Raw genomic sequence first — 13,474 nt, 5'->3', positions numbered from 1 at the left:
AGATAGAGGATAGGATAGAGTATAGGATAGAATAGAGGATAGGATAGGATTGAGGATAGGATAGGATAGCGGATTGGATAGGATAGAGTATAGAATAGGAAAGAGGATAGGTTCGGATGGAGGATAGGATAGGAAAGAGGATAGGATAGGATATAGGATAGGATAGGATAGAGCATAGGATAGGATAGAGGATAGTATAGGGTAGATGATAGGATGGGATAGAGGATAGGATATAGGATTGGATAGGGTAGAGGATCGGATAGAATAGAGGATTGGATAGGATAGAGGATAGGATAGGATAGAGGATAGGATAGGATAGAGGATAGGATAGGATAGAGGATAGGATAGGATAGAGGATAGGATAGGAAAGACGATAGGATAGGACAGAGGATAGGATAGGATAGAGGATAGGATAGGATAGAGGATAGGATAGGATAGAGGATAGGATAGGATAGAGGATAGGATATAGGATTGGATACGGTAGAGGATCGGATAGGATAGAGGATTGGATATTATAGAGGATAGGATAGGATAGAGGATAGGATAGGATAGAAGATAGGATAGGATAGAGGATAGGATAGGATAGAGGATAGGATAGGATAGAGGATAGGATATAGGATTGGATAGGGTAGAGGATCGGATAGGATAGAGGATTGGATAGGATAGAGGATAGGATAGGATAGAGGATAGGACATAGGATTTGATAGGATAGACGATAGGATAGGATAGAGGATAGAATAGGATAGAGGATAGGATAGAGGATAGGATAGAGGATAGGATAGGTTAGAGGATAGGATAGGATAGGGGATACGATAGGATAGAGGATAGGATAGAGGATAGGATAGGATAGGATAGAGGATAGGATAGGATAGAGGATAGGATAGGATAGAGGATTGGATAGGATAGACGATAGGATAGGATAGAGGATAGGATAGAGTATAGGATAGGATAGAGTATAGGATAGGATTGAGGATAGGATAGGATAGAGTATAGGATAGGATTGAGGATAGGATAGGATAGCGGATAGGATAGGATAGAGGATAGGATAGGATAGAGGATAGGATAGGATAGAGGATAGGATAGGATAGAGGATCGGATAGGATAGAGGATAGGATAGGATAGACGATAGGATAGGATAGAGGATAGGTTAGGATAGAGGATAGGATAGGATAGAGGATAGGATAGGGTATTGGATAGGATAGAGTATAGGATAGGATAGATGATAGGATAGGATAGGATAGAGGATAGGATAGGATAGAGGATAGGATAGGATAGAGGATAGGATAGGATAGAGGATAGGATAGGATAGACGATAGGATAGGATAGAGGATAGGATAGGATAGAGGATAGGATAGGATACAGGATAGGATAGGATAGAGGATAGGATATAGGATAGGATAGGGTAGAGGATCGGATAGGATAGAGGATAGGATATAGGATTGGATAGGGTAGAGGATCGGATAGGATAGAGGATTGGATATTATAGAGGATAGGATAGGATAGAGAATAGGATAGGATAGAGGATTGGATAGGGTAGAGGATCGGATAGCATAGAGGATTGGATATTATAGAGGATAGGATAGGATAGAGAATAGGATAGGATAGAGGATTGGATAGGGGATCGGATAGGATAGAGGATAGGATTGGATAGAGGATAGGATAGGATAGAGGATAGGATAGGATAGGGGATAGGATAGGATAGAGGATAGGAAAGGATAGAGGATAGGATAGGATAGTGGATAGGACAGGATAGAGCAGACGATAGAGGATAGGATAGGATAGAGGATATGATAGAGAATAGGATAGGATAGAGGATCGGATAGGATAGGATAGAGGATCGGATAGGATAGGATAGAGGATAGGATAGGATAGAGGCTAGGATAGGATAGAGGATAGGATAGGATAGAGGATAGGATACGATAGAGGATAGGATAGGATACAGGATAGGATATAGGATTGGATAGGGTAGAGGATCGGATAGGATAGAGGATTGGATAGGATAGAGGATAGGATAGGATAGAGGATAGGACATAGGATTGGATAGGATAGACGATAGGATAGGATAGAGGATAGAATAGGATAGAGGATAGGATAGGATAGAGGATAGGATAGGATACAGGATAGGATATAGGATTGGATAGGGTAGAGGATCGGATAGGATAGAGGATTGGATAGGATAGAGGATAGGATAGGATAGAGGATAGGACATAGGATTGGATAGGATAGACGATAGGATAGGATAGAGGATAGAATAGGATAGAGGATAGGATAGAGGATAGGATAGGATAGAAGATAGGATAGGATAGAGGATAGGACATAGGATTGTATAGGATAGAGGATAGGATAGGATAGAGGATAGGATAGGATAGAGAATAGGATAGGATAGAGGATAGGATAGGATAGAGGATAGGATGGGGACCGAGGGGATATGGGCTTAGTAGTGGTGACTCGGATCCACTACTAGGTATGCCACAGTGGTGGCGGTCATATCCCTAAAATCCTCTACGCTCCACCTCCTCGTGGTGGTCCCTGGGAACACACATAGTTGTGTGTTGCTAACGGAGCGAGGGGTATTCCGCGGAAAGTAGTCCCAATGATGTATGAGGCGATGCCGGCGGGATCTTCGGATCCTGGCAGGGCCTCCCTTGCCGGTAAGGCTCACACGGAGGGATAAAAAACCGCGGAATGGGTCCTGCGATAACGACCGGGGAGGTCGCCGCAGGGCCCTTGCCGTAAACCGGTGGTCATGTTTTACCGGAACGGTGGTCTTGCCTTAATCGGCCGGGCCGCGAGGATGATAACCTCTATAAAAATCCCTAATGCCCTAAGCTTAGGTGCGCGGTGAGAGGGTACGCCCTGGCTACAGGGCGCGGCTGGTGGGGTACATCAGCCACTAGCGCACCATCTCTGGATACCTGGCGAACTCCAGTTGAAATTAGCCTTACCCGGGCAAGGAGGCTCTGCCCGGGCGGACGTGTTTTTTCCTGCCAATCTCGTGGGACCAGATATGGAATCGTATAATAAAAACCTTGATGTTGTGGGGGAGGCTGCCGATACGGCAGCAGCTGCGGAGGGGGAAGAGACGGCAGCGGTCACTGACGGGGAGGGGATGGCAACGATTACTGCCGGGGAGGACGCGGTCGTGGTCATCGCGGACGAGGACTCGGATGGGGATGAAACAATCATCTCCATCTCGAGCTCCGTCGGCTCGATCGTGACGCGCGGGGGCGCGGAGAAGCGGGGCGCGACATCTGGGGTCTCTGACCCCAAGCGTGCCCGGTTAGAGGGGGGGCAGCACACCCGCGGCGGGTCGGTGTCGCGGACGGACCCCGGGGAGGGCTCGTCGGGGACGCCCACCATGGATCTGGCCCTCGGCGGCCGCGCCGAGAGGAGTCAGACGAGGAGGGTGGATGACCTCATCGAGCTGGGTGGGAGGATGCCGACAGCGCAGCTAGTAGGGGAGGTGGAGGAGGCAATGTTGAGGGTGGAGAGAGTCTCCACCGTCTCAAAGGGCCTCAAGGGGGACCTGGCTAAAGACTTGCGGGATTGTTCTGCAGTCGCCAGGGCCCACTGCACCACCTTGATGCAGCGGTGCTTTACCGGGATGGCGTGGCAGGGGAGCCAGGAGGTGGCCCGCCTCCGCGAGCAGAACGCGGCCCTCGCGAAGGAGGCGGGTGACCTCCGGGCGAGGCTCCGGTCAATGGAGACCGGGCGGCGGGCGAACACCGACAGCGGTCGCCGGGCGGGACATGCGCCAATAGGGGAAGCGCCCCCCGCCTCCTCGACAGCGGGGGTCCGTACGCGGGGGATGGAGGCGATGGGACCGTCGGGGGAGGGAGCGGGAGTTTTGGACTCCGAAGCCCTGCTTCTCCGGGTCGGCGCGCTGATAACGGCCAGGAACCGGGAGCTAGAGGCCCGGATGGAGGAGCGGTTCCGGACGATTCTGGCCGGGTTGGCCCCGGCCCTCCGGGCGGAGGGTAAATCGGCGCGCGAGGCGACGCCGGTGGCTTCTCTGCCGGCGACGTCTGTCACCAAGGGGACTGGACCGGTGGTCGTGTCCAACGTGAGGGTGGTGCCCCCCGTTATCATTCCGCCACCGGTCGTCCCGGCCTCGTGGATGGAGGTGACGAACAAGGCGGCGAAGAGGGCCAAGAAGAAGATGGCCTCGGAGGAGGCTGCGGCGAGAGCAGCCGCGGCCGAGGCAGCTGCCGCCGCTTCACGGCTGCAGGCTGCGAGGGAGCCGAGGGCGGCGGGCGGCGCACGAGTGCAGGGCGGCGCGAGCGCGGCGAAGCCCGCCGTCGGGAGGGACGGTGGCCTGGGACGCACCCCCAGAACGGGAGCAGTGGCCATCACCATCCCCGAGAGCTGCAAGCTCACTTATTCGGAGGTGATGGCCAGGGCAAAAGAGAGGGTGGACCTCAAGGCTATCGGGATCGAGTCGGGGGTGCTTCCCAGGCGGTCGAAAACCGGCGGGATCCTCCTGGAGGTCAGGGGCACGGGGTGCCAGGAGAAGGCACGGGCCCTCTCCGGGAGGATCGCCGAGGCGCTTGGGGGGACCGGGGTTAAGGTCTCCCAGGCGGTCAAGCGCGGCGAGGTGCGCGTGGCGGGCCTGGACGACTCGGTGTCGCCCGGGGACGTAGCGGCGGCGCTGGCGGCGGCGGGGGGGTGTTCCGCGGCGGAGTTCCGGGTCGGCGAGATCCGCAGACCCGCCTCGGAGCAGGCGCTGGGCTCCTGTTGGGCCCAGGGCCCCCTCGCGGCCGTCAAGAAAGTGTTGGCGGGAGGCCGGCTTCTGGTCGGCTGGTCCTCGGCCCGCGTCGAGGCGCTGAGGGAGCGGCCCCTCCAATGCTTCCGTTGTTTGGAGACGGGGCACACGCGGGCGACATGCAAGAGCGCGGTCGACAGAGGCGCGATGTGCTACCGCTGCGGGGCGGCGGAGCACCGGGCTTCGGCCTGTAAGGCCGCCCCCAGGTGTCCGCTCTGCGCGGACCTGGGGAGACCATCGGGCCATAGATTCGGGGCCAAAGCGTGTGCCCCGGCTCCCAAGAGGGGCCGCGCGGCGACGAAAGAGAAGGGCGCGTCTGGGGCTGCATCCGCGCAGCGGCCGCAGACGGCGCCGGGGGCCCGGACCTCCCAGGGAGGGGACTCTGCAGAGCCCATGTTAGAGTAGGTACTTTTAATCCTACTCCGGTTCTGCAGGCGAACCTCAACCACTCGCGCGCGGCACAGGACCTGTTTGTCCAAGCCGTGCGCGAGTGGGGGGCTGGGCTGGCAGTTGCGGCGGAGCCGTACGCAATCCCCGAACACCCCTTCTGGGTGGGGGACGAGATCGGCTCCGTAGTAATAGTGGCGGGAAGCCGCCCCGGGTCCCCGTCGGTCTCCCTTCTGGAGCGGGGCGAGGGATTCGTGGCGGTGCAATGGGGGGACATCGCGGTTGTCGGGATCTACATCTCGCCGAGCTGTGGCCTCGATCAATTTCGGGGGTTCCTGGGCGGGCTGAACAGCTGCATCGCGCGGTGCAGCGCCCGCCCGGTTCTCGTTTTGGGAGACTTCAATGCCCACGCGGTATCGTGGGGGAGTCCCAGGACGACCACTAGGGGTAGCGAGGTGTTAACCTGGGCGGCCGGCCTGGATCTCCGGTTGATTAACCGGGGATCCACGCCGACGTGCGTGCGTCCGCAGGGGGTCTCGATTGTCGACCTGACATGGGGGACTCCCTCGGCCGTGCGCCGGGTGTCGGGATGGAGGGTGGCCGAGGAGATAGAGATTGCGTCAGACCATACGCCCATCGTCATGGACGTGTGGCCCACCCTCCACGCGCGGGATTCCCGGCCGGGCCGGGGGGACCGACGGCCGCGATGGGCCTGGAAGCGGCTGGACGCGGACGCGTTCGGGGCCGCGGTAGCCGCGGCGACATGGACGGGGCCGGCCCTGTCCGAGCTGGCGCCTGCGCAAGGGGCGAGGCGGCTGCGGGAGGTAATGACGGCGGTGTGCGACACCGCCATGCCCCGCAGCCGGTTCGCCCCCAGGAGGGCGGCGTACTGGTGGTCCGCCGGCATTGCGGAGCTCCGGCGTGCCTGCAATGCCGCGCGGCGTCGGTACGGCCGAGCGCGTAGGAGGCGCGACGACGAGGAGGCGACGGCGAGGCTCGGCGGGGAGTACCGAGCCGCGCTCGGGGTTCTCCGCAGGGCTGTCGCGCGGGCCAAGGCCGACGCGTGGTCGGAGCTCGTCGGCACGGTGGACTCCGATCCATGGGGGCGCCCGTACAAGCTTGTCATGAACAAGCTGCGCGCGTGGGCGCCTCCGGTGACGGAGTCGATGGACCCCCACCTGCTCGAGGGAGTGGTGGCGTCCCTCTTCCCGCGAGAGGGGGGACAACTGCGCCGCTCCCATTGGGAACAGGAGCCTCTCTCCTGGTCCGCAGAGTGGGAGGTGTCGGCCGGCGAGCTGGGTGAGGCGATGGCCAGGGCGCGGCGGGTGGGCCGCGAGGCCCCGGGCCCGGACGGGGTGCCGGGCCGCGCGTTGGTCTTGGCCCTGGAGGGGGGACTCGCCGCCGAACTCCGGCAGCTGTATAACGGCTGTCTGAGGGAGGGGGTGTTCCCCACGGAGTGGAAGTCGGGCAGGTTGGTCCTCCTTCCGAAGGGGGGCAAGTCCCGGGACTCGCCCTCAGGGTACCGGCCAATTTGTCTGCTGGACGAGGCGGGGAAGTTGTTCGAGCGCGTACTCGTTGGACGCCTCGTCCGGCACCTGTCGGCGGGAGGGGTCCCCGATCTGAGCGGGGTTCAATTCGGCTTCCGGGAGGGTCTCTCCACCGTCGACGCTATTCGGCGGGTGAGGGCTCTCTCGGAGGCCTGTACAAGGGGGGGCGGTGTTGCGTTGGCGATATCCTTGGATATCGCTAACGCGTTCAACACCGTCCCCTGGGATCGGATAATGGAGGCCCTGGTCTTCCACCGGGTGCCTCTGTATCTCAGAAGGGTGATTGGGAGCTATCTCTCCGACAGGGGTATAGAGTATCCCGGCCGGTACGGGATGGTGCGCAGGGGCGTCGTGCGCGGGGTTCCGCAGGGCTCGGTGTTGGGCCCGTTGCTGTGGAATCTTGCGTACGATCGCGTCCTGCGGGAGGAGATGCCTCCCGGGGTCAGCCTGACGTGTTACGCCGACGACACGCTGGTATTGGCCACCGGGAGGTATGCGAAGGAGGCCATCTGCCTGGCGGAGCGCGGCGCGTGGCGCGCGGTGCGCGCGATCCGGTCGCTGGGCCTAGAGGTGTCCGTCGAGAAAACCAGGGCCATGTGGTTTCTCCGCTCGGCCCGGTTGGCGGCGCCTCCCCAGTGCTGGATCTGCGTGGGGGAGGGGATGGTCAAGGTCGGGTCCCAGATGCGGTACCTGGGACTCGAGCTTGACGGCCGGTGGCGTTTTGACCGCCACCTTGAGTCGCTGGCGCCCCGGGCGGAGAGGGCGACCGCTGCGCTCGGGCGCCTTCTCCCGAATCTCGGGGGACCCTGTGGACGGGTGCGTCGTCTGTTCGCGGTGGTGGTGCGAGTTTTGGTCCTGTACGGAGCCCCTGTATGGGCGCGCGATGTCTTGGCTAGGGGGCGCAGTGGCGGCACACGGTCGCTGCTGCGTCGCATCGAGCGCAGGCTGGCCATAGGCATCGTGCGGGGGTACCGCACCATTTCATACGCGACGGCGATGGTGATGTCGGGGCTGATCCCCCTCGAGCTGGAGGCCCGCGTGTTGGCGGATGTGCATACGCACTCCAGGGAACTCCGGCTCCGGGGGGTGGCCCCGGATCAGGCGCGGCTCATGGTGGATGAGCTCAGGCGACATGCTCGGCGGCACGCAGCCCGGGAGTGGCGCGATAGCCTTCCCGGGACGAGGGAGGGCGAGAGGCGGGCCGTTCGGGCCATCCTCCCGGTGTTCGACCAATGGAACAGGGGATGGATGGGGCATAGGGTCTCCTACCGTGTGACGCAGGTGATGAGCGGGCACGGGTGCTTCGGCGACTACCTGTGTCGCATCGGGAGGGAGACCGAGGAGGCGTGTCACCACTGCGGCGAGCCGCGGGACACGGCGCAACACACTCTGGAGGAGTGTCCGGCATGGGGGGGAGAGCGCCGTGCCCTGCGGCGCGCGGTGGGCCACGACCTCTCGCTCCCGGCTGTCGTCGCTGCGGCAGCCGGTGGTGAGGAGGCGTGGAGGGGGTTCGCTTCCTTCTGCGAGCGGGTTATGCTGCGGAAGGAGGCTGCGGAACGGGATCGGGAGCGTAATCACGATCCCGGCCGAAGGGGGGGGAGGCGGCGCAGGGTACGCCCCGGGGGCGTACCCCCGTTGCGACGCCTCTGACGCGAGCGGGGACGCCCTTGATGATCTCGAGGCGGGGGATCGGATATCCCCTTACACTCGGTCACCAACGGCGTCCCCGGAGGCCGCCGGGCATCTCGAGCGGGGGCTCGGATGCTCATCGGGCGGCCTAACAGGGGGGAAGGCGCCACGTCGTCCGTTGCGTGGTGCCTTCGGATAGAGTAGGTACGGGAGGGGGCCGCGTCCCCCCCTGGGTGGTATGCTAAGGCGGGGGCACACCGGATTGACATGCGCGCGCAGAGCACGGGTGCCCCCAGGAGTCTAGGGACGGACGGGGAGGAGTTAGTGGGTATACTCGGCGTTGCACCAACCAGCCGAGGAGTCCCACATAACCCGGACCACCCCCCCCCCGGGGGGGGGTTCGGGTATCCGTAACGAGATTACCTCCTCGGAAAAAAAAAAAAAAAAAAGAGGGTAGGATAGGATTGAGGATAGGATAGGATAGGATTGAGGATAGGATAGGATAGAGGATAGGATAGGATAGAGGATAGGATAGGATAGAAGATAGGATAGGATAGAGGATAGGACATAAGATTGTATAGGATAGAGTATAGGATAGGATAGAGGATAGGATAGAGGATAGGATAGGATAGAGGATAGGATAGGATAGAGGATAGGATAGGATAGAGGATAGGATAGGACAGACGATAGGATAGGATAGAGGATAGGATAGGATAGAGGATTGGATATTATAGAGGATAGGATAGGATAGAGGATAGGATAGGGGAGAGGATAGGATAGAGAATAGGATAGGATAGAGGATTGGATAGGGGATTGGATAGGATAGAGGATAGAATAGGATAGAGGATATGATAGAGGATAGGATAGAGGACAGGATAGGTTAGAGGATAGGATAGGATAGGGGATAGGATAGGATAGAGGATAGGATAGAGGATATGATAGGATAGAGGATACAATAGGATAGAGGATAGGATAGGATAGAGGATAGGATAGGATAGATAATAGTATAGAGGATAGGATAGAGGATAGGATAGAGGATAGGATAGGGGATAGGATAGGATAGAGAATAGGATAGGATAAAGGATAGGACAGGGGATTGGATAGGATAGAGGATAGGAGACGATGGAGGATAGGATAGGATAGAGGATAGGATAGGATAGAGGATAGGATAGGGGATTGGATAGAATAGAGGATAGGATAGGATAGAGGATAGGATAGGATAGAGGATAGGATAGGATAGAGGATAGGATAGGATAGGATAGAGGATAGGATAGGATAGACGATAGGATAGGATAGAGGATAGCATAGGATAGAGGATAGGATAGGATAGAGGATAGGATAGGGTAGAGGATAGGATATAGGATTGGATATGGTTGAGGATCGGATAGGATAGAGGATTGGATATTATAGAGGATAGGATAGGATAGAGTATAGGATAGGCGATAGGATAGGATAGAGAATAGGATAGGATAGAGGATTGGACAGGGGATTGGATAGGATAGAGGATAGGAGACGATGGAGGATAGAATAGGATAGAGGATAGGATAGGATAGAGGATAGGATAGGATAGAGGATAGGATAGGATAGAGGATAGGATAGGATAGAGGATAGGATAGGATAGAGGATAGGATAGGATAGAGGATAGGATAGGATAGAGGATAGGATAGGATAGAGGATAGGATATAGGATTGGATAGGGTAGAGGATTGGATAGGATAGAGGATAGGATAGGATAGAGGATAGGATAGGATAGAGGATAGGATAGAAGATGGGATAGGATAGAGGATAGGATAGGATAGGGGATAGGATAGGATAGAGGATAGGATAGGATAGAGGATAGGATAGGCGATAGGATAGGATAGAGAATAGAATAGGATAGAGGATTGGATAGGGGATTGGATAGGATAGAGGATAGGACATAAGATTGTATAGGATAGAGTATAGGATAGGATAGAGGATAGGATAGAGGATAGGATAGGATAGAGGATAGGATAGGATAGAGGATAGGATAGGATAGAGGATAGGATAGGATAGACGATAGGATAGGATAGAGGATAGGATAGGATAGAGGATTGGATATTATAGAGGATAGGATAGGATAGAGGATAGGATAGGGGAGAGGATAGGATAGAGAATAGGATAGGATAGAGGATTGGATAGGGGATTGGATAGGATAGAGGATAGAATAGGATAGAGGATATGATAGAGGATAGGATAGAGGACAGGATAGGTTAGAGGATAGGATAGGATAGGAGATAGGATAGGATAGAGGATAGGATAGAGGATATGATAGGATAGAGGATGCAATAGGATAGAGGATAGGATAGGATAGAGGATAGGATAGGATAGATAATAGTATAGAGGATAGGATAGAGGATAGGATAGAGGATAGGATAGAGGATAGGATAGGATAGAGGATAGGATAGGGGATTGGATAGAATAGAGGATAGGATAGGATAGAGGATAGGATAGGATAGAAGATAGGATAGGATAGAGGATAGGATAGGATAGGATAGAGGATAGGATAGGATAGACGATAGGATAGGATAGAGGATAGCATAGGATAGAGGATAGGATAGGATAGAGGATAGGATAGGGTAGAGGATAGGATATAGGATTGGATATGGTTGAGGATCGGATAGGATAGAGGATTGGATATTATAGAGGATAGGATAGGATAGAGTATAGGATAGGCGATAGGATAGGATAGAGAATAGGATAGGATAGAGGATTGGACAGGGGATTGGATAGGATAGAGGATAGGAGACGATGGAGGATAGAATAGGATAGAGGATAGGATAGGATAGAGGATAGGATAGGATAGAGGATAGGATAGGATAGAGGATAGGATAGGATAGAGGATAGGATAGGATAGAGGATAGGATAGGATAGAGGATAGGATAGGATAGAGGATAGGATAGGATAGAGGATAGGATAGGATAGAGGATAGGATATAGGATTGGATAGGGTAGAGGATTGGATAGGATAGAGGATAGGATAGGATAGAGGATAGGATAGGATAGAGGATAGGATAGAAGATGGGATAGGATAGAGGGTAGGATAGGATAGGGGATAGGATAGGATAGAGGATAGGATAGGATAGAGGATAGGATAGGCGATAGGATAGGATAGAGAATAGAATAGGATAGAGGATTGGATAGGGGATTGGATAGGATAGAGGATAGGACATAAGATTGTATAGGATAGAGTATAGGATAGGATAGAGGATAGGATAGAGGATAGGATAGGATAGAGGATAGGATAGGATAGAGGATAGGATAGGATAGAGGATAGGATAGGATAGACGATAGGATAGGATAGAGGATAGGATAGGATAGAGGATTGGATATTATAGAGGATAGGATAGGATAGAGGATAGGATAGGGGAGAGGATAGGATAGAGAATAGGATAGGATAGAGGATTGGATAGGGGATTGGATAGGATAGAGGATAGAATAGGATAGAGGATATGATAGAGGATAGGATAGAGGACAGGATAGGTTAGAGGATAGGATAGGATAGGAGATAGGATAGGATAGAGGATAGGATAGAGGATATGATAGGATAGAGGATACAATAGGATAGAGGATAGGATAGGATAGAGGATAGGATAGGATAGATAATAGTATAGAGGATAGGATAGAGGATAGGATAGAGGATAGGATAGGGGATAGGATAGGATAGAGAATAGGATAGGATAAAGGATAGGACAGGGGATTGGATAGGATAGAGGATAGGAGACGATGGAGGATAGGATAGGATAGAGGATAGGATAGGATAGAGGATAGGATAGGATAGAGGATAGGATAGGATAGAGGATAGGATAGGATAGAGGATAGGATAGAATAGTGGATAGGATAGGATAGAGGACAGGATAGGATAGAGGATAGGATAGGATAGAGGATTGGATAGGATAGAGGATAGGATAAGATAGAGGATAGGATAGGATAGAGGATAGGAAAGGATAGAGGATAGGATAGGATAGTGGATAGGACAGGATAGAGCAGACGATAGAGGATAGGATAGGATAGAGGATATGATAGAGAATAGGATAGGATAGAGGATCGGATAGGATAGGAAAGAGGATCGGATATGATAGGATAGAGGATCGGATAGGATAGGATAGAGGATAGGATAGGGGATTGGATAGAATAGAGGATAGGATAGGATAGAGGATAGGATAGGATAGAGGATAGGATAGGATAGAGGATAGGATAGGATAGAGGATAGGATAGGATAGAGGATAGGATAGGATAGGATAGAGGATAGGATAGGATAGACGATAGGATAGGATAGAGGATAGCATAGGATAGAGGATAGGATAGGATAGAGGATAGGATAGGGTAGAGGATAGGATATAGGATTGGATATGGTTGAGGATCGGATAGGATAGAGGATTGGATATTATAGAGGATAGGATAGGATAGAGGATAGGATAGGCGATAGGATAGGATAGAGAATAGGATAGGATAGAGGATTGGACAGGGGATTGGATCGGATAGAGGATAGGAGACGATGGAGGATAGAATAGGATAGAGGATAGGATAGGATAGAGGATAGGATAGGATAGAGGATAGGATATAGGATTGGATAGGGTAGAGGATTGGATAGGATAGAGGATAGGATAGGATAGAGGATAGGATATAGGATTGGATAGGGTAGAGGATCGGATAGGATAGAGGATTGGATAGGATAGAGGATAGGACATACGATTGGATAGGATAGACGATAGTATAGGATAGAGGATAGAATAGGATAGAGGATAGGATAGAAGATGGGATAGGATAGACAATAGGATGGGATAGGGGATAGGATAGGATAGAGGATAGAATAGGATAGAGGATAGGATAGAGGATAGGATAGAGGATAGGATAGGTTAGAGGATAGGATAGGATAGGGGATAGGATAGGATAGAGGATAGGACTTAGGATTGTATAGGATAGACGATAGGATAGGATAGAGGATAGAATAGGATAGAGGATAGGATAGAGGATAGGATAGGATAGGATAGAGGATAGGATATGATAGAGGATAGGATAGGATAGAGGATAGGATAGGATAGAGGATAGGATATAGGATTGGATAGGGTAGAGGATCGGATAGGATAGAGGATTGGATAGGATAGAGGATAGGACATACGATTGGACAGG

Source organism: Halictus rubicundus, chromosome 2 (assembly GCF_050948215.1).
Source record: "Halictus rubicundus isolate RS-2024b chromosome 2, iyHalRubi1_principal, whole genome shotgun sequence".
NCBI lineage: Eukaryota > Metazoa > Arthropoda > Insecta > Hymenoptera > Halictidae > Halictus > Halictus rubicundus.
The sequence above is the reverse complement of the archived record's forward strand: the minus strand, read 5'-3'. Positions refer to the sequence as shown.